This window comes from Dendrobates tinctorius, unplaced genomic scaffold (assembly GCF_039654945.1).
Source record: "Dendrobates tinctorius isolate UK_male_01 unplaced genomic scaffold, ASM3965494v1 ptg000250l, whole genome shotgun sequence".
Lineage (NCBI taxonomy): Eukaryota > Metazoa > Chordata > Amphibia > Anura > Dendrobatidae > Dendrobates > Dendrobates tinctorius.
The window spans coordinates 45,441,757-45,469,243 of NW_027361917.1; the positions used below are offsets into that span (position 1 = coordinate 45,441,757).

Genomic DNA, 27,487 nt, shown 5'->3' on the forward strand with positions numbered 1-27,487 from the left:
GCGTGGCAGCAGTCAGCTTCAGTCTGCTGAGGGAGCCTCAGCAGACAGTTGTGGAGGTTTTTAATGATCTATCTCGGCCTTTGCTGCTTGGTAGGTATAGGTGTGATAAGCTGCAGTAATGTGTTTCGCTCTGCATAAATAAATTTCTGCACACCCACCTGCTACAAGGCCTGCAGCCCTTGCCCTCATTACTTCCTGCCTTAATTCAATATCCCATGTGTAGTTAAGTTGTGCAATTTTGTAACACATTCCTGACTCAATGACGGCTATTTTGAAATATTGTCACCCTCTTGTGGCCTGCCAACTTTTACATTTTGAAATTTACTTTTAAATTTTGAATATATATATATGCATTTTTGTATATTTATATGAATTTAATAAAAAAGAAAATTTATCTGGCTTGTTAATTGAATGTTCGGCCTATGTTCACCCGTCTGAGAGTATAGTAGTGGCTTGTACCAGCTATGTGCGCTGCCTGCCTGCAGTAGATAGAATGTGTTCCATTCATGGAACACTGTGATAGTATGTATTCTATTCATGGAACACTTTGATGCGTCACAATGGGCTAATGGAACAATTGGATCACGTGTCACAATGGGCCAATGGAACAATTAGATCACGTGTCACAATGGGCAGCCCAGAGTATTTAACAGCTGCGCGGCAGCAGCCAGCTTCAGTCTGCTGAGGGAGCCTCAGCAGACAGTTGGGGGGTGGGGGGAACCACTCTTGTTCTTATCAGTTTAATATCTGATACGTCCCCTATCTGGGGACCATATATTAAATGGATTTTTAGAACAGGGAGATGGAAAAAGAGCTTGATCTATTCACTCCATGTATTGCCCAGTCATTGCGGTATCTTCAGGGATGGTGAGCTCTCTCTAAGCCGGTTACCAATAACAGACTGAATTGAATTTTAACCAAAGCAAGTTGTCTTTTCAAAGCAATATTTGAATACTTTTTTCAACTTTGGTTGCTCTGCATTAGTTTTTTCTTGGTACATGTTACACATTTCAAATTCCTTTGGCTTGATTTAACTTGACCAACTCTACTACATCAAGTATTATTCACCTCTATATGGAATGCATTGTATTGTATTCAATCTGTAATCTAAATAATGATCGATCTCGGCCTTTGCTGCTTGGTAGGTACAGGTGTGATAAGCTGCAGTAATGTGTTTCGCTTTGGATAGATACATTTCTGCACAATCACCTGCTACAAGGCCTGCAGCCCCTTGCCCTCATTACTTCCCGCCTTAATTCAAGTATCCCATGTGTAGTTAAGTTATTCAATTTCTAACACATTCCTGACTCAATGATGGCTATTTTGAAACATTGTCTCCCTCTTGTGGCCTGCCAACTTTTAAATTTTGAATATATATATATATATATATATATATATATATATATATATATATATATATATGTATGTATATATATATATACACACACACACACACACACACACACACACACACATACACACACACACACTAGCTGAAGGGCCCGGCATTGCTTGGGCATAGTAACCAACTGTGGTTAGTTATAACAAATTATGATTATATTGCACATAAAAACCGTGCATCTAATCCTATCCTGTGTGATACTGTCTGCTGAGCCATGTATCTAATGCTATTCTGTGTGATACTGTGTGCTGAACTGCGTATCTAATCCTATCCTGTGTGATAAAGTCTGCTCAGCTGGGGATCTGACCCTATCCTGTGTGATACTAACTGCTGAGCTGTGTATCTAATCCTATCCTATGTGATACTGGCTGGTGAGCTATGTATCTAATCCTATCCAGTGTGATACAGTCTGCTCAGCTGTGTAACAGACCCTATCCTGTGTGATACTGACTGCTGGGCTGTGTGTCTAATCCTCTCCTGTGTGATACGGTCTGCTGAGCCTTGTATCTATTCCTATCCTGTGTGATACTGACTGCTGAGCTGTGTATCTAATCGTATCCTGTGTGATAGTCTGCTCAGCTGTGTATCTATTCCTATCCTGTGTGATACTGTCTGCTGAGCTATGTATCTAATTCCTATCCTGTGTGATACTGACTGCTGACCTGTGTATCTAATCCTATCCTGTGTGACACTGCCTGCTGAGCCATGTGTCTAATCCTCTCCTGTGTGATACTGACTGCTGAGCTGTGTATCTAATCCTATCCTGTGTGATACTGACTGCTGAGCCATGTATCTAATCCTATCCTGTGTGATACTGGGCTCCCCCTGCAGTCTGTGGCAGAGGGTGGTCTGTGTTGGCACGGTAATAAATTGTCTTATTTCCAGCTTTACAGAAGGATGATAACACCATAGAAATGATAAGAATAATAGGCCTCAGTTACTACAACTGTCTATTAAGAAAACTTTATGATAGCAACCAATCACAGCTCATTTTTCATCTTTTAAACAGCTCTGGGACAGCATGGCGAGTTTTGAGTGGCAACTTTTGTGTTTTGACTTTTATGTGGCAATGTTGGTGTATGTGTGGTGAAATGTGTGCTGAGGGTGGTATATGTGTTGAAGCACGTAGTAGTGTGTGGTGCATTTTGTGTGTGTGTTCATATCCCTGTGTGTGGTGAGTATCCCATGTCAGGGCCCCACCTTAGCAACTGTACGGTATATACTCTTTGGCGCCATCGCTCTCATTCTTTAAGTCCCCCTAGTTCACATCTGGCAGCTGTCAATTTGCCTCCAACACTTTTCCTTTCTTTTTCCCCATTATGCAGATAGGAGCATAATTGTTTGGTGAATTGGAATGCGCAGGGTTAAAATTTTGCCTCACAACATAGTCTATGATGCTCTCGGGGTCCAGACGTGTGACTGCAAAATGTTGTGGCTGTAGCTACGACGGTGCAGATGCCAATACATACATAGGGGAAAAATTGTTTGGTGAATTGGAACGCGCGGGGAAAAATTTTGCCTCACAGCATAGCCTATGACGCTCTCGGGGTCCAGATGTGCGACTGTGCCAAATTTTGTGGCTGTAGCTGCAACAGTGCGGATGCCAATCCCGGACATACATATATACATACATACATACATACATACACACACACATTGAGCTTTATATGTTTTATATATATATATATATATATATATATATATATATGTGTGTGTGTGTATGTGTGTATATTTATATGAATTCAATAAAAAAGAAAATTTATCTGGCATGTTAATTGAATGTTCAGTCTACGTTCACCTGAGTATTCTGGTGGCTTGTAGCAGCTATGTGCGCTGCCTGCCTGCAGTAGATAGAATGTGTTCCATTCATGCAACACTGTGACAGAATGTATTCTATTCATGGAACACTTTGACGTATCACAATGGGCCAATGGAACAATTGGATCACGAGTAGTGTTGAGCATTCCGATACCGCAAGTATCGGGTATCGGCCGATACTTGCTGTATCGGAATTCCGATACCGACTTCCGATATTTTTTCAATATCGGAATTCGGCATCGGAATCGGAAGTTCAGTTGATTGACGGCCTGACGTCATCATGATGCGCGGTGTGTGCGCATCATGATGCGCCGTCATTTCGGGCCTTCCGGGGGTCTCTGCCGGCCTGCCGGGGGGCTGTGCCGGCCTGCCAGGGGGCTGTGTGGACTGCCCGGGGTCTGTACCGGCCTGCCGGGGGGCTGTGCCGGCCTGCCGGTGGTCTGTGCACCCTGTGGGGGTCTGTACCGGCCTGCCGGGGGGCTGTGCCGGCCTGCCGGGGGGCTGTGCTGATGTCCGGGGGTCTGTGCAAGCATCGTCCGATGGGACTACAAGTCCCATCGGGCGATGCCTGCTACCATGACAGTGATTGACACATTAGCCAATGATGGGACAGTAGTAGTCCCATCATCCGGCTAATGTGTTAAATGTTAAAAAAAAAAAAAAAATACTACATACATACTACATGCATGCTACATACATACTACATGCATGCTACATACATACTACATATATACTACATACATACTACATACATGCTACATACATACTGCATGCTACATACATACTGCATACATACTACATGCATGCTACATACATACTACATGCATGCTACATACATACTACATATATACTACATACATACTACATACATGCTACATACATACTGCATGCTACATACATACTACATACATACATACTACATGCATGCTACATACATACTACATACATACTACATACATACTACATACATACTACATGCATGCTACATATATACTACATGCATGCTACATGCTACATACATACTACATATATACTACATACATACTACATACATGCTACATACATGCTGCATGCTACATACATACTACATACATACTACATGCATGCTACATACATACTACATGCATGCTACATACATACTACATGCATGCTACATACATACTACATGCATGCTACATACATACCACATACATACTACATGCTACATACATACCACATATATACTACATACATACAATACATTCATACAATACATACATAGACATACAGTACATATAACATAGAGTAACATACTTACCAATACTTGTCACATTGTTCCCCGAAGCCATTGTCTTTTCCGGGATAAATATTAACATAACAAACCACAAAAATACTCACCCACGATCCGAAGCAGTCCACGAGTGTGTCCCACGACGATCTTGGGTAGAGAACGGCAGCATCAGATGATGCTGCCATTCTCTACGGGCTGCAGGAATCCAATGACGGAAGGTAGGTATCCTTCCGCACTGTATTCCTCCGCCACTTAAAAAAAAAAAGTCCCTAGTCTCACTTTATGCCATTGCTGTGTGGGAATTTCCCACACAGCAATGGCATAAAGTGAGACTAGGGACTTTTTTTTTTTTTAAGTGGCGGAGGAATACAGTGCGGAAGGATACCTACCTTCCGTCATTGGATTCCTGCAGCCCGTAGAGAACGGCAGCATCATCTGATGCTGCAGTTCTCTACCCAAGATCGTCGTGGGACACACTCGTGGACTGCTTCGGATCGTGGGTGAGTATTTTTGTGGTTTGTTATGTTAATATTTATCCCGGAAAAGACAATGGCTTCGGGGAACAATGTGACAAGTATTGGTAAGTATGTTACTCTATGTTATATGTACTGTATGTCTATGTATGTATTGTATGAATGTATTGTATGTATGTAGTATATATGTGGTATGCATGTAGTATGTATGTAGTATGTATGTAGCATGCATGTAGTATGTATGTAGCATGCATGTAGTATGTATGTAGTATGTATGTAGTATATATGTAGTATGTAGTATGAATGTAGTATATATGTAGTATGTATGTAGCATGTAGTATGTAGCATGCATGTAGTATATATGTAGTATGTATGTAGCATGTAGTATGTATGTAGCATGCATGTAGTATATATGTAGTATGTATGTAGCATGTAGTATGTATGTAGCATGCATGTAGTATATATGTAGTATGTAGCATGTAGTATGTATGTAGCATGCATGTAGTATGTAGCATGTAGTATGTATGTAGCATGCATGTAGTATATATGTAGTATGTATGTAGCATGTAGTATGTATGTAGCATGCATGTAGTATATATGTAGTATGTAGCATGTAGTATGTATGTAGCATGCATGTAGTATGTAGCATGTAGTATGTATGTAGCATGCATGTAGTATATATGTGTTATGTATGTAGCATGTAGCATGCATGTAGTATGTATGTAGTATATATGTGGTATGTATGTAGCATGCAGTATGTATGTAGCATGCATGTAGTATATATGTAGTATGTATGTTGCATGTAGTATTTATGTAGTATGAATGTAGCATGTATGTAGTATGTAGTATGAATGTAGCATGTATGTAGTATGCATGTTGTATGTATGTAGCATGTAATTTTTTTTTTTTTTTTTTACATTTAACACATTAGCCGGATGATGGGACTACTACTGTCCCATCATTGGCTAATGTGTCAATCACTGTCATGGTAGCAGGCATCGCCCGATGGGACTTGTAGTCCCATCGGACGATGCCTGCACAGACCCCCGGAGCCTGCACAGCCCCCCGGCAGGCCGGCACAGCCCCCCGGCAGGCCGGCACAGCCCCCCGGCAGGCCGGCACAGCCCCCCGGAGCCTGCACAGACCACCGGCAGGCCGGCACAGACCACCGGAGCCTGCACAGACCCCCTGGCAGGCCGGCACAGCCCCCCGAAAGGCCCGTACAGACCCCAGAGAGGCTGTACAAGGGCAGGAAAGGGTTTTTCTTATTCCGATACCGGAAGTCCCATAGACTTGAATGGGACTTCCGGTATCGGAATCGGCGATACCGATACTTTTTTTAAAGATCGGCCGATACCATCCGATACGATACTTTGAAGTATCGGACGGTATCGCTCAACTCTAATCACGAGTCACAATGGGCCAATGGAACAATTGGATCACGTCACAATGGGCCAATGGAACAATTGGATCACGTGTCACAATGGGCAGCCCAGAGTATTTAGCAGCTGCGCAGCAGCAGCCAGCTTCAGTCTGGGTGGGGGGGAACCACGCTCATTCTTATCAGTTTAATATCTGATATGTCCCCTATCTGGGGACCATATATTAAATGGATTTTTAGAACAGGGAGATGGAAAAAGAGCTTGCTCTATTCACTCAGTGTATTTCCCCGTCATTGCAGTATCTTTGGGGATGGTGCGCTCTCTCTAAACCCGTTTCCAAAAATAGACTGCATTGAATTGAAACCAAAGCAAGTTGTCTTTTCAAAGGAATATTTGAATGCTTTTTTCAACTTTGGTTGCTCTGCATTAGTTTTTCTTGGTCCATGTTGCACATTTCACCCACCTGCTAAAAGGCCTGCAGCCCCTTGCCCTCATTACTTCCCGCCTTAATTCAAGTATTCCATGTGTTGTTAAGTTATTCAATTCCTGACTCAGTGATGGCTAATTTGAAACATTGTCACCCACTTGTGGCCTGCCAACTTCTAAATTTTGAAATTGACTTTCAAATTTTGAATATTATATATATATATATATATATATATTTATGTATATTTATATGAATTCAATAAAAAAGAAACAATTTATCTTCAATTGAATGTTCGGCCTACGTTCACCTGTCTGAGAGTATTCCAGTGGCTTGTATTCAACCTATAATTTAAATAATGATCTATCTCGGTCTTTGCTGCTTGGTAGGTACAGGTGTGATAAGCTGCAGTAATGTGTTTCGCTTTGGATAGATACATTTCTGCACACCCACCTGCTACAAGGCCTGCAGCCCCTTGCCCTCTGTTAGGGATGGCGGAACGCACTAAAAAATAATAATAAGTGTGTTTGCCGCCCAGGGTCCACCGTGCAGAAGGTGCTACACTACTGCTAGATAATGGCAGATGCCAAATATGGCGGTATAACGCACGCGGGTTAAACGTCACCCGGAGTGCGCTGGGCGGTGTCTGGTTCTTCACAGAGGTACCGAAGCGTTAAATACAATGGCCGAGCCTGTTGACATCACAGGACTTGGGCCCAAGACACAGGGTCCACATCCATATAGACCTACTGTGCAGGCGGCGTCGCAACCGCGGACGCCAAGAATTACTGCTGACTGCAGCGTGGCGACAGACACTGCCGCTATACGACAATGCCCAGTAGCTGGCACACTGTCGGACGCTAACACTGTGGAGGATGTGCACTGTGGCCTGTAGCTTGCCACTGACTGGCGCTGAGTATCGCTAGTTCCCTATCCAAACACGTAATATCAGAGGGAAGGGAATCTTAATGAGTCATTTGCAAGTCCATGCATCCATCACCATTCACACAGTAGCAACTAGAGTCTATACTAGCGCATGGCCGAGCGGCCATGGAAACCTTTTATAGCCGGGACCTTCCGGAAGCTTCCAGATCCCTGAGATGGACCAATCAGATCAGGAGAAGGACCTGTGCATGTGACTCCCGATCTCCAATGGCAGATCGTCTCGCGAGCATGCTCAGTGGAGCAACAGAAGGACAGCCTCTGGAACGGCTTGCTGCTGAGCAGCCTGCGTTGTTATTGCTGGCCCAGAGGTGGCAGCAACAATCAGACCTAGAGAACTGGTCTGAGCAGAGCGTCGGGAACGACAGGGCAGCTGAGCATGCTACTCTGCGGTCGTTGGAGAATGGGAGACCGCTGAATGTGAGGCTCTGGATCCCTGCTGTGCAGTTGCAGGAACCCGACGCCTAACACCCTCATTACTTCCCGCCTTAATTCAAGTATCCCATGTGTAGTTAAGTTATTCAATTTCTAACACATTCCTGACTCAATGATGGCTATTTTGAAACATTGTCATCTGCCAACTTTTTAAATTATGAAATTTACTTTTAAATTTTGAATATATATATCTAATATATAACGCTCAAAGTGTGTATGTGTGTGTGTGTGTGTGTGTGTGTGTGTATGTTTGTTTGTCCGGGATAGGCATCCGCACCGTCGCAACTACAGCCACAAAATTTGGCACAGTCACACGTCTGGACCCCAAGAGCGTCCTAAGCTATGTTGTGAGGCGAAATTTTAACCCCGCGCGTTCCAATTCACCAAACAATGTTGCCCCTATCTACATACTGGGGGGAAAAGTGTGTGCGCGTCAAGCCCCACCCCTCATTGTAATATCACAATGCCCCTATTTGCATACTGGGGAAGCAGTGTGTGCGTATTAAGCCCCGCCCCTCATTATGATGTCACAATGGTTGCCATGGCGACGCTGATGTCATCAAAGGTTGCAAGCCCTGCCGCCGCTCATTATGATGTCATAATGGTTGACTATGGATTGGAGGATGTGTGATGAGTATATGGGAACGGGACTATGGGATGGAGGATATGTATGATGGGTATATGGGCTCGGGACTATGGGATGGCGGATATGTATATGGGCACTGGACTATGGGATGGAGGATATGTATGACGGGTATATGGGCACGGGACTATGGGATGGCGGATATGTATATGGGGACGGGACTATGGGATGGAGGATGTGTGATGGGTATATGGGCACTGGACTATGGGATGGAGGATATGTATGACGGGTATATGGGCACGGGACTATGGGATGGCGGATATGTATATGCGCACGGGACTATGGGATGGAGGATGTGTATGATGGGTATATGGGCACGGGACTATGAGATGGCGGATATGTATGATGGGTATATGGGCACGGGACTATGGGATGGAGGATATGTATGATGGGTATATGGGCACGGGACTATGAGATGAAGGATGTGTGATGGGTATATGGGCACTCGACTATGGGATGGCGAATATGTATGATGGGTATATGAGCATGGGACTATGGGATGGAGAATATGTATGATGGGTATATGGGCATGGGACTATGGGATGGAGAATATGTATGATGGGTATATGGGCATGGGACTATGGGATGGAGGATGTGTGATGGGTATATGGGCACTCGACTATGGGATGGAGGATATGATGGGTATATGGGCACGGGCCTATGGGATCGTGGATATGTATGATGGGTATATGGGCACGGGACTATGGGATAGAGGATAATTATAATTTTCTATAACTAACCACAGTTAGCTACTATGCCCAGGCAGCGCCGGGCTCTTCAGCTAGTATATATATGTATTGACAGAATGTGCTCCATTCATGGAACACTGTGATAGAATGTATTGCATTCATGGAACACTTTGACGCGTCACAATGGGCCAATGGAACAATTGGATCACGTGCCACAATGGGCAGCCAAGAGTATTTAGCAGCTGCGCGGCAGCAGCCAACTTCAGTCTGCTGAGGGAGCCTCAGCAGACAGTTGGGGGGGGTGGGAACCACGCTCGTTCTTATCAGTTTAATATCTGATAAGTCCCCTATCTGGGGACCTTATATTAAATTGATTTTTAGAACAGGGAGATGGAAAAAGAGCTTGCTCTATTAACTCCATGTATCGTCCTGTCATTGCAGTATCTTCGGGGATGGTGTGCTCTCTCTAAACCGGATTCCAAAAGCAGACTGAACTGAATTGAAACCAAAGCAAGTTGTCTTTTCAAAGCAATATTAGAATGCTTTTTTTTAACTTTGGTTGCTCTGCATTAGTTTTTTCTTGGTCGACGTTGCACATTTCAAATTCCTTTGCCTTGATTTAACTTGACCAACTCTGCTATATCAAGTATCATTCACCTCTATATGGAAGGCATTGTATTGTATTCAATCTGTAATTTAAATAATGATCTATCTTGGCCTTCCTGCGTGGTAGGTACAGGTGTGATAAGCTGCAGTAATGTGTTTTGCTTGGAATAGATACATTTCTGCACACCCACCTGCTACAAAGCCTGCAGCCCCTTGCCCTCATTACTTCCCGCCTTAATTCAAGTATCCCATGTGTAGCTAAGTTATTCAATTTCTAACACATTACTGACTCAATGATGGCTATTTTGAAACATTGTCTCCCTCTTGTGGCCTGCCAACTATTAAATTTTGAAATGTACTTTTAAATTTTGAAATTTACTTTTAAATTTTGAATTTATATATATACCAGCTGAAGAGCCCGGGCATAGTAACTAACTGTGGTTAGTTATAACAAATTATAATTATCCTCCATCCCATAGTCCCGTGCCCATATACCCATCATACATATCCACGATCCCATAGGCCCATGCCCATATACCCATCATACATATCCTCCATCCCATAGTCGAGTGCCCACATACCCATCACACATCCTCCATCCCATGCCCATATACCCATCATACATATTCTCCATCCCATAGTCCCATGCCCATATACCCATCATACATATTCGCCATCCCATAGTCGAGTGCCCATTTACCCATCACACATCCTTCATCTCATAGTCCAATGCCCATATACCCATCCTCCATCCCATAGTCCCGTGCCATATACCCATCACACATCCTCCATCCCATAGTCCCGTGCCCATATACCCATCATACATATCCTCCATCCCATAGTCCAGTGCCCATATACCCATCATACATATCCTCCATCCCATAGTCCAGTGCCCATATACCCATCACACATCCACCATCTCATAGTCAACCATTATGACATCATAATGAGCGGCGGGGCTTGCAACCTATGATGACATCAGCATCGCCATGACAACCATTGTGACATCATAATGAGGGGTGGGGCTTGATACGCACACAGTTTCCCCATTATGTAGATAGGGGCATTATGACATCATAATGAGGGGCAGGGCTTGACACGCACACTTTTTCCCCATTATGTAGATAGGGGCAAAATTGTTTGGTGAATTGGAACACGCGGGGTTAAAATTTCACCTCACAACATAGCTTAGGATGCTCTCGGGGTCCAGACGTGTGACTGTGCCAAATTTTTGGCTGTAGCTTTGACGGTGTGGATGCCTATCCCGGACATACACACATACATACACACTTTGAGCTTTATATACAGTCATATGTTAAAGTTTGGGCACCCCTATTAATGGTATCCTTTTTTCTTTATAACAATTTTGGTTTTTGCAATAGCTATTTCAGTTTCATATATCTAATAACTGATGGACTCAGTTATATTTCTGGATTCAAATGAGGCTTATTGTACTAACAGAAAATGTGCAATCTGCATTTAAACAAAATTTGACCGGTGCAAAAGTATGGGCACCCTTATCATTTTCTTGATTTGAACACTCCTAACTACTTTTTACTGACTTCCTGAAGCACTAAATTGGTTTTGTAACCTCATTGAGCTTTGAACTTCATAGCCAGGTGTATCAAATCATGAGAAAAGGTATTTAAGGTGGCCACTTGCAAGTAGTTCTCCTATTTCATTCTCCTATGAAGAGTGGCATCATGGGCTCCTCAAAACAATTCTCAAATGATCTGAAAACAAAGATTATTCAACATAGCTTTTCAGGGGAAGGATGCAAAAAGTTGTCTCAGAGATTTAACCTGTCAGTTTCCACTGTGAGGAACACAGTAAGGAAATGGAAGAACACAGGTACAGTTCTTGTTAAGCCCAGAAGTGGCAGGCCAAGAAAAATATCAGAAAGGCAGAGAAGAAGAATGGTGAGAACAGTCAAGGACAATCCACAGACCACCTCCAAAGACCTGCCGCATCATCTTGCTGCAGATGGTGTTACTGTGCATCGGTCAACAATACAGCACACTTTGCATAAGGAGAAGCTGTATGGGAGAGTGATGCGAAAGAAGCCGTTTCTGCAAGCACGCCACAGAGTCGCCTGAGGTATGCAAAAGCACATGTGGACAAGCCAGTTACATTTTGGAAGAAGGTCCTGTAGACTGATGAAACAAAGATTGAGTTGTTTGGTCATACAAAAAGGCGTTATGCATGGAGGCTAAAAAACACAGCATTCCAAGAAAAAGACTTGCTACCCACAGGAAAATTTGGTGGAGGTTCCATCATGCTTTGGGGCTGTGTGGCCAATGCCAGCACCAGGAATCTTGTTAAAGTTGAGGGTCGCATGGATTCAACTCAGTATCAGCAGATTCTTGACAATAATGTGCAAGAATCAGTGACGAAGTTGAAGTTACGCAGGGGATGGATATTTCAGCAAGACAATGATCCAAAACACTGCTCCAAATCTTCTCAGGCATTCATGCAGAGGAACAATTACAATGTTCTGGAATGGCCATCCCAGTTCCCAGACCTGAATATCATTGAACATCTGTGGGATGATTTGAAGCGGGCTGTCCATGCTCGGTGACCATCAAAATTAACTGAACTGGAATTGTTCTGTAAACAGGAATGGTCACAAATACCTTCATCCAGGAACTCATTAATAGCTACAGGAAGCGACTAGAGGCTGTTATTTTTGCAAAAGGAAGATCTACGAAATATTAATGTCACCTTTATGTTGAGGTGCCCATACTTTTGCATCAGTCAAATTTTGTTAAAATGCAGATTGCACATTTTCTGTTAGTACAATAAGCCTCATTTGAATCCAGAAATAGAACTGAGTCCATCAGTTATTAGATATATGAAACTGAAATAGCTGTTGCAAGAACCAAAATTGTTATAAAGAAAAAAGGTTAACATTAATAGGGGTGCCCAAACTTTAACATATGACTGTATTAGATATATATACAGCATATGGAGCATTATATAGGCCCATCATACAATGGAGCATCATCCATGGGGCCCATCATATACTGGAGCATCATATGGGTTCATTATTTATGGGGCATCATATAGGGTATGGAGCATTATATGGAGCACATATGGGGCCTATTCTGTATGGAGCATTATATGGAGCCCATTCTGTTTGGAGCAATATATGGGGTCCATCATATACTGTATGGAGCTTTATATGCGACTCATTATACTGTATGGAGCAATATGTGGGGCTCATTCTACTCTATGGGGACCGTCCTATACTCTATTGCACATTATATGGGGACCATCATATACTGTAGCATTATGTGGAGCTCATCATATACTGTATACAACATTACATGGGACCAATTATTCTGTATAGAGCAATATATGGGGCACCATGTGCTGGCCATAATACTGTATGGAGGAATATACGGTCCGGTTTTTTGAGCTATTGTAGAATTAAAAATAGATATCAGTCATGTAATGTTAGAAGTGAAGTATTTGTCATTGTACTATACCTATATTTCTCTGCCGTATCAGCGCATCATGAATTGTGGTATGTGTTAAAGGGGCCCACTGATACTCTTTCACCCGGGGCACATAAAAACCTGGAGCCAGCCCTAACCCCCCACAACTTTAGCCAAATAACCCCCAGTTTTCAATGCGTAACTATTATTATAAAGGAAATTAAGGTTGACAAGCTTAAGTAATAAGAATTGATGTAGTTGGCATTGAAATGGGCACTGTAGGTGTTTTTACTGTCCTCCACTCCCTACCACTATGCTTCCCCATTGACTTGCATTGGGTTTCGTGTTTCAGTCGGACCTCCGACTTTTCCCGATAGTCGGCCGATTTCGTTCGACTTGACCCTAAAAAAGGCAAAGTCACTCATCTCTAATCATAACCAAAGTAAAAAAAAAAAAAAAAAAAGTGGGAAATCAGGGCTGTAAAATGAATTTATACCAATGAAATATTGTTGCATCATTCATTGGGAGGTATGACTTTTCGATCTGTAACATAAGAAAACGTTTTCTAGAACTCACATGTAGCCCCCAGCATCACTCATGGAGTTGACGTGCTACTTGACCCACTAGTCTCACCTGCCTTCTAAGGGCTCTTACTCACATGCGAGAAACTCGGACGAGTCTCGCACGTCAATACCCGGCACTTGGATCGGAGCATTCAGCTGCACAGAAATACATGCAGCTGAACGCTCCAATCCAAGTGCTGGTGGCAGCGCCGGGTATTGACGTGCCAGACTCGTCCGAGTTTCTCGCATGTGAGTGTGAGCCCTAAAGCTATTTCACATAAGGTACAATCATTGCAGAACAGATAAATCCGCTACAAATCAACTGAAAATTTGAACAATTTGTGATTCACTCATGGTTTGCAAAAAATAAATAAATTTGAAAAAAATGATATATATATCAGACATGATTTCACACACTGCTGAAGATTGCAGTAGCCAGAGAGCGAGCTCATTTTGTCATACTCAGGCAAACAATTTTCTTATAATGCCTTGCAGCTATCATATCCTCAAATCAAGGGGTACTATCAGAACCACTAGATATGAGGGCAGGCCAAGCAGCAGCCATTTGTTGCAATGGAGGTCAAAGTGCACAGATCATCATTACACTTATGTGCCTAAATCAGATTGTGGTGAGCTACTGCTGCGCTTATCCATATTGAAAAATGGGAGTAGCAGTCTCAGTCTGTCAATAATACAGAAATTCTGGTGAGAGGGAGGTGTTGGTGCTGCAGTGTCATGTCATGTTCACACGTAGCGTAAATGCATTTTGGGGGGGTTTGCTGAGGTTTTTGTGCAAAAAAAAATCTGCTGCATGTAACTGTTCAAGCAAAGTAGAAGTGATTTTATGAATTCATATGCCTCCTGAGCTTCAACAGATGATGTTGGACTGTGCCTTTTTTAAGGGGAGCCTGAAAAATATTGAAAAATATGCATGTTAAAAAAACGCTTGTACAAGCACACATTAACATCACGGTTGCACTTGTAAGTGGAGAATCACAGCTTAAGGCTATGTTCACACGTTGCATTTTTGCTGCATTTTTTTTCTGCAGGCAAAACCTGCTCTCTTAGGCCAGGGTCATACTGGCGAGGAATACGGCCGAGTGAGAGGCGCTAAAAGCACGCATTACACACGGACCAATGATTCTCTATGGGGTCCCTCGCACCAGCCGTATATTTCTCATCCGTATTCTAGTCTCCGTGCCAATCGCAGCATGCTGCGATTGTCAGCGTACTACGGCCGTAGTACGCCAATGCAAGTCTATGGGTGCGCAAAAAATACGGATTACACACGGACCACACATGTGACCTGCGAGAAATACGCACCCGGTGTCTTTTAGCAAAGCCGGCAATTCAGTGGGCTATACAGTAAACTCACACTGACCGGTTTAATAAAGAAACGAAAGGATATATACATATTCTATCTATTCTTTGGTTTGTGTTATAAACCCTGTCATAGGGCTCCATTATATGTCCATTTTGCAAGCCTGCGAGAAAATCTCGCCATACGGATGACATACGGATGCTCACATGTGCAAAATACGCGACCACACCTTGATTACGGATGACATACGGAGCACTGTTTAGGGGCCATTCATCCGTATTACGCATGTAAAATACTGACCGTATTTTGCGTTAGTTAGTGTGACCCCGGCCTTAGTAGTAAAGTGGCTGCTGACAAGAAAGCAGGTTGTGCTGTTTTTGCTTCGCATTTGCTGCATTTTTATTGTCCCCTGTGCATGCTGATAAAGTTTACTGTCCACCTGGAAAACATGATGCAATTTCCTTAGGTTTTTGTACTAAAAATGCAGCAAAACGTGAAACTTGCATTTTTGCACTTACATATTGCTATGGGTGAAAAAATGCTGTAAAAGCGATGAGAAAACCATGAAAGAAGTGACATGGTAAAGTTTGAAAAAACACAGCAGATTTCTGTAAACTCATAGCCTTGGCTGGTACTCTAAAACACAGCTGAAAATTTGCATTAAAAATGCAGAAAAAAACCCCTGCAAAACAGCAACTTGTGAACATAGTCTTAGGCTTGGTGCACACGTGTATTTTTCAGTGCAGATTTGTCACAAAACCTGAAGGGTTCCCTGATGCCAGCAAAGTGATTGAGAAACCTGAAGTCTCACGCACATGTTGCTTATGTTACTTGCGGATTTAAATCTGTCGCATCTCAATTCTTTCAGGGTTTTGGCTGCAGATTTCACCCATACTAAGGCTGTGTGCACACGCTGCGGATTTACCTGCGGATTTTACCGTGTGGATCTGCAGGTAAAGTGACCTACGGATTGGCCAGTGGTTGGCCACCTGGACAATGGAACAGGTGTCAAACCGCAGCGGAATCCGCAAAAAGAATAGACAAACTGCAGATTTAAAGCCGCAGCTTTTCCGCACGGAAAAAACTGCAGCATATGCACTGCGGATTTGAAAACCCATAGGATAACATTATACTGTACACTGCCTGCGGAACTACTGCGGATACGCAGAGGCAAATCTGTTGCGAATCCGCAGCAGAATCTGCAGCATGTGTACATACCCTTATAAGGAAAAATCTGAAGCAAAAATGGGCATATTTGTTGCTGCCAAGAGATGCAGAAATTTCTGCACCAAATACTTAATGTGTGCACATATCCTTACTGTACTATAAAACACAATAATTGATATAGCTAAAAAGGAGCAGAACAATGCAGCATTTATGCTATGTGTCGACATGGCTGTAGTGGGACTGTGAATTGATTGATCTATGAGTTGATTGATCTATTGATCTCGTATGATATACTGTAGTAACAAAACAACACTAGAGGCCTAGTAAACCTGCTGCCATGTAGCCTACAATATTCATGGTGATCTGTATAACCCCGTCCACGCCACTGATTGGATCATACACAGTGTACACAGAAAGCAGCCAATCAGTGGTGTGGGCGGGATTATACAGAGCTCAGCAGAGAACTGGTAGATCTACAGTAGAAAAAAACAGTGATTTTATCAAAACTGCAGCAAGTAGCCCAGTAAGTGAATGTAGAATGTAAGCCCGCAAGGGCAGGGTCTTCTCTCCCCTCTGTATCAGTCTATGATTGGTTTACTGTAAGTGATATCTGTAATTTGTATGTAATCCCTACTCATGTACAGCACCATGGAACCAATGGTGCTTTATAAATAATTAATAATAATGTGACAAATTGCTGAGATCAAAGTCTCTGCCCTAATGTGGTCAGTCCTGAGGAAGAATAATTTTGTACTTCGAAATGCGTCACACTGCCTTTTCACTCATTATACCGGAATATATACTCTTGTTCATCTAGCAGCGTAGAAACCATCCTCAAATATTCTTTCATTTGGTGTCTATTGGTCACTGACTGACCTGTGGATCCGCTGCAGCTGACGCTCACATTCCATGCTTTTTTCAACGGATACATCAGGTTAGTTTAATCTAAGTAATGGCTATTTTGTATATCGGATAAGACCCTATTTGCGCTGATTTCTTCTACAGTCCCTTGATCGCACCCAGTGTTTTCACTTTCCATGGATGCCAAAAACACAAGGAAAAGTTGTAATTTTGCATCTTAGTATCAGGTGCTCATAGCAAAAACACGGTTTTACAATCATATTCTTGCCATGTTGTGCAGGTAAAACATTTGGACTTTGTATCTATTACAGACTTTTGTTTTTTGTAGCATCTCTCTTAATAGAACAAAGGTGCTGAATTCACTTATGTAAGTAGAATTCCAATAGGGATTTTCAAGAGAATTGGCTCTCTAACCCCTTAAAGGAGTTCTCTCTCAGAAGATATTAATGACCTAGTTTAGTTCATCAATTTCAGATGTGGGGTCCCACACCCGGTATCCTAACCATCGTCTATTATACACTGCTCAAAAAAATAAAGAGAACACCAAAATATCACATCCTAGATATCTCTGAATTAAATATTCCAGTTGTAAATTTTTATTCATTGCATAGTGGAATGTGTTCAGAACAATAAAACATAACAATTATCAATGTAAAGCAAAATGAATATCCCATGGAGGTCTGGATTTGAAATGATACTCAAAATCAAAGTGGAAACTTAATTACAGGCTGATCCAACTTCAGTGGAAATGCCTCATGACAAGGAAAAGATGCTCAGTAGTCTGTGTGGCCTCCACGTGCATGTATGACCTCCCTACTGTACAACGCCTGGGCATGCTCCTGATGAGGCGGCGGATGGTCTCCTGAGGGATCTCCTCCCAGACCTGGACTACAGCATCCACCAACTCCTGGACAGTCTGTGGTACAATGTGACATTGGTGGATGGAGCGAGGAATGATGTCCCAGATGTGCTCAATCGGATTCAGATTTGGGGAAGGGGCGGGTCAGTCCATAGCTTCAATGCCTTCATCTTGCAGGAACTACTGACACTCTCCAGCCACATGAGGTCTGGCATTGTCCTGCATTAGGAGGAACCCAGGGCCAACTGCACCAGCATATGGTCTCACAAGGGTTCTGAGGATCTCATCTCAGTACCTAATAGCAGTCAGGCTACCTCTGGTGCGCACACGGAGGGCTGTGTGGCCCTCCAAAGAAATGCCACCCCACACCATTACTGACCCACTGCCAAACGGTCATGATGAAGGATGTTGCAGGCAGATCGCTCTCCAGAGTCTCCAGACTCTGTCACGTCTGTGACATGTGCTCAGTGAACCTGCTTTCATCTGTGAAGAGCACAGGGCGCCAGTGGCGAATTTGCCAATCCTGGTGTTCTGTGGCAAATGCCAAGCGTCCTGCACGGTGTTGGGCTGTGAGCACAGCCCCCATCTGTGGACGTTGGGCCCTCAGACTATCCTCATGGAGTCGGTTTCTGTTTGTGCAGACAAATGCACATTTGTGGCCTGCTGGAGGTCATTTTGCAGGGCTCTGGCAGTGCTCCTCCTTGCACAAAGGCAGAGTTAGTGGTCCTGCTGCTGGGTTGTTGCCCTCCTACGGCCCCCTCCACGTCTCCTGGTAGCGCCTCCAGCCTCTGGACACTACGCTGACATACACAGCAAACCTTCTTGGCACAGCTTGCATTCATGTGCCATCCTGGATGAGCTGCACTACCTGAGCCACTTGTGTGGGTTATAGAGTCCATCTCATGCTACGAGTGTGAATGCACAACAACACTCAAAAGTGACCAAATCATCAGCCAGAAAGCATTGGTACTGAGATGTGGTCTGTGGTCCCCACCTGCAGAACCACTCCTTTATTGAGGGTGTCTTGATAATTACCTATAATTTCCATCTGTTGTCTATTCCATTTGCACAACAGCATGTGAAATTGATTGTCAATCAGTTTTGTTTCCTAAGTGGACAGTTTGATTTCACAGAAGTTTGATATACTTGGAGTTATATTCTGTTGTTTAAGTGTTCCCTTTATTTTTTTGAGCAGTGTATATAAGATCTATCTGTGGCAGGATGCAAACAGTTAACAGAGTTGCAATACACAGCCCCATTTAATATGAAGCAGAGGCTGCCAGGTATTGCAGAACTACTAGTCAAGAGAATCTGAGTTGTTTTGTGGCCTCCGTAAATTGATTGGACCTGTGTATTGCAGCTCATGTTGTTTACATCTGGTCTCTGCCAGAGCTTATTATAACAGATGATCAGTGGGTTGCCAGATATTGAAACTTCACAAATATGATATTAATGACCTAGCCAAAGGATGTAATCAAAATCTTGTGAGCTGGCAATTGCTTTAATAATGTGGCTCCTTTTAGCTTTAAGGACAGTGCCCCTTTTCCAAATCTGGAATGTCACTTTTATGGATGATTGCTTTTTTCAAATTTGAACTTGGCAGCTTCAACAAATTTTTACAAACAATTTCATTCAGTGAAAATCATAATACCGCAAAACCTTTAATTGCCTGGAAAAGTGTCATCTAGGACAGCAAACAGTCTTAAAGACTTTTTAGTCTTCTTTATGCTTCTTAAATTTACACATTGTCCAAAAATGATCCCTTTTGAGGGCAGGTGCCTGCCTTGCTGGTAATTATATAATGCGATGCAAGCTAAAGAAGTCATGCCTTTTTCACAGATGTATAGCTATATAACATACTAGAAAATATAAAAATATGATAGCAGAAAATATGACAGCAGAAAATGACATAATAGGCAATGAGCAGAGTAGGGGCTTTCAGACCTTGTGCCAGCATAACAATTTAGAGACAATAAACAGGCAGGCAAATGGTGTTTAACAAGGGCTTAGGGTATCTGCTTGAGAAAGGACACAGTCTAAGTACAAATGAAGCTGGATATTGAGTTGGTGTGTCTTTAGTTAATTGCAATAGGTTGGCGGCGCAGCAGCAGAAAAAACATCTAGCCCATCATATCAAATACAATGTAGATGGTGTTGCTGACTTGGGTACTTGTGCCCTAGTGCTGGCACATTTGAGAGTTGTGGATGGAGTTTAAACTATTGCACCCACTAGGGGGAAGAGAGGCAGGTAGTGTAGTCAGTAGGGAAGCCAGAGGTTGATATACAGGAAAGAGCACTAAAGTGTAGGAGCAGCTTGACTAAAGACTGGAGGCTCAATCCTGCAGGAAAGCAAAGTACACGCTCAATTTTCAGTAGGGTGTCCAATCACAGGTAGGCCAATTACAAAAATCCAGGGTGGAGCAACAATAGGTATTGATATCTGAGTTTTGCACGAAACTGCCAAAATTATCTGCACAGTTTAAGAGCTTCTGCCTGGTGCACAATAGTCCCCTCCATTCAGGATGGCCTTGGAACATCTCAGTAATCAGATGCCTCTGATGAAAAGCTCTGGTAAGTCTGGGTGCATGAACATTGCCCTATGGTTCCCAGGAATTGTCTTCTGGTCTGTAACCCTTCCCATTGCACCAGATACTGTCAGGATTCAGACCCAGCAGCTCTTCTCTCTGAGCTATTCAGTTTGCTGGACAGTTCCTGGCTAAGGTCGGTTTCACATTTGCGCTTTATAGCGCAGCGACGGCCTGCACACGGCCGCCGCTAAGCCCCGCCCCCTGCAGGCTCCCTGCCCGCCCCATCCAGTCATCGCCGCCTACTAGCGCACATGGGAGCTTGCGATCTGCGCACCCTATGTTGAGCATAGGGTGCGCAGATTGTGCGCTAGCAGGATTTTGCAGTGCGCTGTGCACTTTTGAAGGTGCGCCGTGCGCGCTGAAATGCAACATGCTGCGTTCGGCACACACGGGCGCACCTTCAAAAGTGCGCAGCATACGGCCAGCGCATGATCGGCGCACCCTATGCTAAAGATAAGGTGCGCAGATCGCAAGCGTCCATGTGCGCTAGTAGGCGGCGATGACCAGATGGGGCAGGCAGGGAGCCGGTAGGGGGCGGGGCTTAGCGGCAGCCATGCGCAGGCCGTCGCTGCACTATAAAGCGCAAATGTGAAACCGACCTAAATCAGATACTAGTACCTGTGTTGTTCCTAATGTCTCTAACCCAAGTTCCTAATTGGCTCACCCTATGATCTTCTGATTGAGCACTCTACTTAAACTTGGCACTACACTTCATTCATTGCAAGATGATTGCACTCCAGCTTTTAGTCTAGTTTCTTCCCATCTGCTGCTTATCCTGAATATCCTACTGCTGCTCCATGTACTGACTTCTGGCTATATCCTATGTCCCTGACAGGAGGATAAGCAGATAAAGTAAAGGTATCTCCCCTCCTGAAATGTGTCCCCACCCTTGGGATTCCACAGGATCATTGTTTTCTTTTAATTGAAAAGCCAGGAAGAAGCTCTTAACACACGAGTGTCAACTCTTCTGCAGCTACAGCAAACTGAACTCTTTTCTCAAGCACATGGAGACAGTGGCACAAGTCACAGCAAGACTCTGAGGTATTGAATCTGGTAAATGACCTATAATTACAGAATACAATATCTCTGAGACAAGCTGGACACAATCTGAATCGGCATTCCTTCCCCCACACAACCGTGCCCGTCAGCCACCTGTAGCACTGTTATTGAGTTATAAAGCATAGCTACCTGGAATTAAATACGGTAGGCATATTTAGTTTCTATGTGCAGAAAAAAAATCCAACGGAACCCAGTGGCGCCACCGCCAACCCATTCAGCGCTTCGGGCAGAAAGTTATGGGCCATCCACAGTTCTGGACAGAAAATCAGATTCTCAAATATGGGAGGGGAGAGGCTGCACAAGCCCGGGGGTGGGTGCAGAGTGTGGGAGATAAGGCAGCCCCTCATTTTGGACTGAGTTTTCTACTGGCAGGAGGACCCATTATCTGACACGGCCAAAGGAACCATCTAAGATTTGGACCTGTGATCCATCAGCACCTTCCTGTGGTCACATGCTACCCAACACAGTAATTGCCACCTATCTATACCCTAACCCTTGTACTGCACTCCTGACTATAAACTTGTATATTTGTCCTTGTATATACAGTTGTGGCCAAAAGTATTGACAACCATGCAATTCTGTCAGGTATTACTCAGTTTCTCCCTGAAAATGATTGAAAACACAAATTCTTTGGTATTATTATCTTCATTTAATTTGTCTTAAATGAAAAAACACAAAGAATTGTCCTAAAGCCAAATTAGATATAATTCCACACCAAACATAAAAAAGAGGGTGGACAAAAGTATTGGCACTGTTCGAAAAATCATGTGATGCTTCTCTAATTTGTGTAATTAACAGCACCTGTAACTTACCTGTGGCACCTAACAGGTGTTGGCAATAAATAAATCACTTGCAGCCAGTTGACATGGATTAAAGTTGACTCAACCTCTGTCCTGTGTCCTTGTACCACATTGAGCATGGAGAAAAGAAAGACCACCAAAGAACTGTCTGAGGACTTGAGAAACCAAATTGTAAGGAAGCATGAGCAATCTCAAGGCTACAAGTCCATCTCCAAAGACCTGAATGTTCCTGTGTCTACCGTGCGCAGTGTCATCAAGAAGCTTAAAGCCCATGGCACTGTGGCTAACCTCCCTAGATGTGGACGGAAAACAAAAATTGACAAGAGATTTCAACGCAAGATTGTGCGGATGTTGGATAAAGAACCTCGACTAACATCCAAACAAGTTCAAGCTCCCCTGCAGTTCGACGGTACAAGTGTCAACCAGTACTATCCGTCGGCGTCTGAATGAAAAGGGACTGTATGGTAGGAGACCCAGGAAGACCCCACTTCTTACCCCGAGACATAAAAAAGCCAGCATTTTGGAAGAATGTTCTCTGGTCAGATGAGACAAAAGTAGAGCTTTTTGGGCAAAGGCATCAACAGAGTTTACAGGAGAAAAAGAGAGGCATTCAAAGAAAAGAACACGGTCCCTACAGTCAAACATGGCGGAGGTTCCCTGATGTTTTGGGGTTGCTTTGCTGCCTCTGGCACTGGACTGCTTGACCGTATGCATGGCATTATGAAGTCTGAAGACTACCAACAAATTTTGCAGCATAATGTAGGGCCCAGTGTGAGAAAGCTGGGTCTCCCTCAGAGGTCATGGGTCCTCCAGCAGGACAATGACCCAAAACACACTTCAAAAAGCACTAGAAAATGGTTTGAGAGAAAGCATTGGAGACTTCTAAGGTGGCCAAGAAATGAGTTCAGACCTGAATCCCATAGAACACCTGTGGAGAGATCTAAAAATGGCAGTTTGGAGAAGGCACCCTTCAAATATCAGGGAACTGGAGCAGTTTGCCAAAGAAGAATGGTCTAAAATTCCAACAGAGCATTGTAAGAAACTCATTGATGGTTACCAAAAGCGGTTGGTCACAGTTATATAGGCTAAAGGTTGTGCAACCAAGTATTAGGCTGAGGGTGCCAATATTTTTGTCTGGCCCATTTTTGGAGTTTTGTGTGAAATGATCAATTTTTTGCTTCATTCTCTTTTGTGTTTTTTCATTTAAGACAAATTAAATGAAGATAATAATACCAAAAAATTTCTGTTTGCAATCATTTTCAGGAAGAAACTGAATATTATCTGACAGAATTGCAGGGATGTCAATACTTTTGGCCACAACTGTATATCTGTATTTTTTCTAGGCAAATATAAAATTAATCTTGGGCTCTGCCAACATTTTGCGACAGGCCAGAGCCTGGGGGCACTTTCTCGGTTCCTTCTGTGTGATGGACTCCGGCAATATGGCCGCCGCCGTGGCGGCGCATGCTCTGATGGTGATCTCGGGACGAGATTTCAGAGCTGAGATCTCATCTCTCGAGATCTCAGTCCCGAGATCACCATCAGACCACGCGCCGCCCCTGGCCATATTGCCAGAGTCCATCACAGAGGGAACCGAGAAAGTGCCCCGGGGCTCTGGCCTGTTGCAAAATGTCAGCAGTGCCCCAGGCTGGGCACCGGAGACACCGCTGTACCCGGAGACACCCACAGCATTGCGGGCACCCCTGCGGCCTACACCCGGTAAAGCATGTCCGCTTTGTAAGACGCACCCCCATCCCCCCCCCCAAGTTTGGGTGAAAAAAAGTGCATATTACAAAGCGAAAAATACGGTATCTACAGGAGACTGGCACAGCAATGGGAAGTAAAATGGCTCCACAGTATGCGAATCTTTTCATGGCCAAACTTGAGAGCGACTTTTTGTCCTCATGTTCCATCAGGCCATCATCACATATTAGTCATTACAAACAGAGTGATCTATTTTAAGTATTTATTTGTTAATGTTGATGATTAAGTCAGTATCTCAGTCGATTAGAATACTTTATAACACAAGCATGAAAAATTGATTTTAAAATCCGAAATGTTGATCTACTGAAATGGTCAGTAAATGCACTCAATACTGGACCGGGGCTCCTTTTGCTGGAGAATTAAATTTCCATCTCCAAAAAGCTTGTCGGCTGAGGGAAACATGAAGTGCTCTAAAATTTCTTGGTAGATGGCTGCACCGACTTTGGTCTTGATAGAACACAGTGTACCTACACCAGCAGATAACATAGCTCCCCAAACATTCACTGATTGTGGATACTTCACATTAGACCTCAAGCAACTTGGATTGTCTGTCCACTCTTCTGCCAGACTCTGGGACATTGATTTCCAAGGTCTAGTGTGAAGTAACCACAATCAATGATGGTTTCAGGAGTCATGTCCTCTGCTGGTGTAGGTCCACTGTGTTTTATCAAGACCAAAATCAGTGCAGCCGTCTGCAAGAAAATTTTAGAGCACTTCATGCTTCCCTCTTCCGACAAGCTTTTTGGAGATGGAAATTTCATTCTCCAGCAGGACTTGGCACCTGTCCACACTGCCAAAAGTACCACCAATGCCTAGTTTAAATACAACAGTATCACTGTGCTTGATTGGCTAGCAAACTCATCTGACCTTAACCCCATAATCTATGGGGTATTATCAAGAGGAAGATGAGACACCAGACCCAACAACGCAGACAAGCTGAAGGCTGCTATCAAAGCAACCAAGGCTTCCATAACACCTCAGCAGTGCCACAGTCTGATCGCCTCCATGCCACGCCGCATTGATGCAGAAAGTGATGCAAAAGAAGCCCCGACCAAATATTGAGTGCTTTTACTGAACATACATTTCAGTAGGCCAACATTTCGGAATTTAAAATAATTTTTTCAAGCTGGTGTTATAAAGTTTTCTAATTTACTGAGATGACTTTTGGGTTTTCATTAGCTGTAAGCCATAATCATAAACATTAACTCTATATGACTTTCACTTTTTGTATTGAAGAACTGAAATAAATTAACTTTTTGATGAAGTTCTAATTTTGTGAGATGCACCTGTATGTTCAAACCCCATGGGTAGAGAAAACCCGAGCAACGAGTATATTCGCTCATCACTAAATACAATAGATTTAAGAGGATGTAGATACTTTTCTCATGAATGTTTGTGCAATTTGTGTTAATGGCCCCAGAGTAACATATTAAACCTTTGTAGCCTTCACCCATATGCTATCAAAGCATGTTTTAGAGATACTTGTCTGTTAATCAAAATTAAATTAGTATAAGGGCTCATGCAGACATCCATAGATTTCAGTCTGGTCACGGATCGGCTGCTGGTCTCCCAACCAAAGCATGACTATCATAAATTTCTATGAGGCTGTCACATTCAGGTCAGGAGACCCACGTGCCAGTCCATGCATTGAGGTTCGTGATCGGAGAGAGATTCACTGACGTCTACTAAGGCTGACAGTTTTACTAACCTTTATATAAAACAAAGACAAAAACCATGTCCATTGGTCCAAAATTTCACATCAGTTACAGGGGTTTCCACTACTGGACAACTCTTACTAATAGCCCTAGGCTACATAAAAAAAATAAACTAGATAAGTTTAAAAGAAAAAAAAAAAAAATCTATACTCATCTGAGGGTGAGTGGGATGAAGGCACATCCACTCTCAGCCTTGTGTCACACCACCACCATTTTTAACTAAAGGGGTGTTCCCATCTCCAAGATCCTATGCCAATATGTAGAAAGTGTAATATCAGCAGACGCCTCCAATTAGAAATGTACTACAGTATATCAGATTTGCCATCTCTTTCCTCATGTGCAGGACCTCAGGTATCCATGGTTATGACCACTGATATAGTGTTAGCTAGTAGGTTGTAACCATGGATACCCAAGGTCCTGCAATGCCTGCACATGAGGAAAGACATAGCAAATCGGAAAAACTATACATTTTTAATTGGAGGTATTTGCTATTACACCTACTACATGTTGGGATAATAGGATCTTGGAGATGTGAATACCCCTTTAATGCAGTACATTGGAGTAATTAAGAAGCAATCCAATTGCAGGCATGGGCGAACCTGAACAGTAAAGTTCGGCTTCTGTACCGAACACCTACTGTTCGGGCTCGGACACTGAACATGGACTTCATTTTGGAAGTCCATGTTACGGTTTGGGTTCATCAACACGGGTTCAGTGCCAAGATGCAACTGTCCAGGCTGAGAACCACAGATGAATGAGCTGCTGTGAGCACAGCATGAGTGACTAGCGGTGACGTCATCAAGGTTACCACAGGTCACTGAGGCTGCGTTCCCAGTCGAGCCAATGAACTGCGGTGACCTCTGTGAGATCACCGCTCACAGTCAGTAAGCCTCATGGTTGTGAGTTCACCAGAAATTTCACACGTTGAACTCACCGCTGCATGACTTTATTTGTGCTAGCAGTGGTCACTGGAGTTCAGGGTGCCAGCTGGGAACGAAGCCTCAGTGACCTGAGGTAACCTTGATGAGGTCACCGCTGCTGATGTTGCGCTCGCAGCAGCTCATTCATCAGTGGTTCTCGGCCTGGACGGTCGCATCTTGGTACTGTCCAGCTTGAAAACTGTTTATCCCCAGACATGGATTATGGCATGTGATGGAACGACGGACAGGTGAGGGATATGGTTTTTTTTTATTTTTGAATTATCACAGGAGACATTGGCTTCTGTGGATCTGGCGATGACATGAGTATAGTTTAATTCATTCTTTCAAT

At 43.4% G+C, this 27,487-nt stretch overlaps 1 non-coding gene and 2 pseudogenes across 1 annotated transcript; all 3 read left to right on the forward strand.

Moving 5' to 3' along the window:
- The first annotated feature begins 699 nt into the window (after positions 1-699).
- On the forward strand, positions 700-878 carry LOC141064044 (U2 spliceosomal RNA; annotated as a pseudogene).
- A 5,607-nt stretch (positions 879-6,485) lies between these two features.
- LOC141065201 (U2 spliceosomal RNA) lies at positions 6,486-6,669 on the forward strand. The gene has a single exon (XR_012226339.1). It is a non-coding gene; the product is annotated as a U2 spliceosomal RNA (small nuclear RNA).
- A 3,097-nt stretch (positions 6,670-9,766) lies between these two features.
- LOC141064955 (U2 spliceosomal RNA) lies at positions 9,767-9,944 on the forward strand (annotated as a pseudogene).
- The last annotated feature ends 17,543 nt before the right edge of the window (positions 9,945-27,487 follow it).